Below are 1,186 nucleotides of genomic sequence, written 5' to 3'. Positions count from 1 at the left end.
GGTACCATTTTTATCGCCTTATCCTGACACCTCTGATAGTTATTAGCGCCATAAAAGAGAGAGGGCTCCACCAACCGCAGAGAAACCCATTTAATTGCACTAGACAGCAGTGTACGGCATCTAGATAAAACAGCGAACCTTCGTAACTAACCCACTGACTAGTGTTGGTGTTGTTGTTGTTATAATGACTGTTTTATTTTTTTATTTTTTTTTTCTTCGTTGTTGATAGGCTATGTAAGAGGTAGGGTTATATGTGTGGTGAAAAAAAAATGTAAGTGCAAACACACACACACACACACACACACACACACACACACACACACACACACACACACACACACACACACACACACACACACACACACACACAGAAGCTCTTGGTATCAGTTGTTGGCTCTTCTAAGACGTTAGTATCAACAGTCGTATCTTCAGCAGACAAGACAGCCTCACACATAACTACTCTGAATACTGTCTAAGGCTACCAGCTGAGAGCCATGTGTCAAATGACGTTGGATACCCAAAGCAAGGCACTAAAGACTCTTTTTTTTTTCTCCCTTACCAAGTCGTTCTTTTAGTACTTTGTCAATACGATACATTTTTTTTTTCTCTCCTACTTTTTGTAGTTCTTCTTTGTAAAAACTACCTTGTAGTTCTTCTGCGTGAGCGTCTTTCAGCTTATAGGTCACTGGAATTGTTTTCAACACACTGCTAACTGTAAATAATTCTTCTGTTCACGCAGGTAAATAACCTTTTTTAAAGAGTCACCGTGTTTTACTTAGTCTCACACGATCACCAACCTGTAGCCTACCTTTGGGTGTTTTCATTGGGGGGTTGTTCGTACAAAACTTACGTTTGTTCTGTTTCTTTGTTAGCGAGGCAAACTTTAACAGGTGCTGTTTTATACTTCTGTGAAACGAATGTGTACGCGTTATACGCGTGTACCAGGTGTTGTAATTCTTCTGCATATCTTACACGATTAGTGTGTGTAAAAAAGCGCCACATTTTCTCTTTTAAGGTGCGCTCCAATAACTTGACGTGGGGCGACTTTCGTATTTTAACAATGTTGGGTTATAGTAACCGAGGTCGTTGAAGGTAGACATACCAGCCGGTTCCTGGTAGCAGTTTTCAAACAGATTGCTGCTCTCCGAGTATTTGACAGGTGTGTGAGGTAGTTCGTCTGCTGGTG

The sequence above is a fragment of the Littorina saxatilis genome, linkage group LG15 (assembly GCF_037325665.1).
Source record: "Littorina saxatilis isolate snail1 linkage group LG15, US_GU_Lsax_2.0, whole genome shotgun sequence".
Taxonomy (NCBI): Eukaryota; Metazoa; Mollusca; class Gastropoda; order Littorinimorpha; family Littorinidae; genus Littorina; species Littorina saxatilis.
This window is presented reverse-complemented; position numbering follows the sequence as displayed.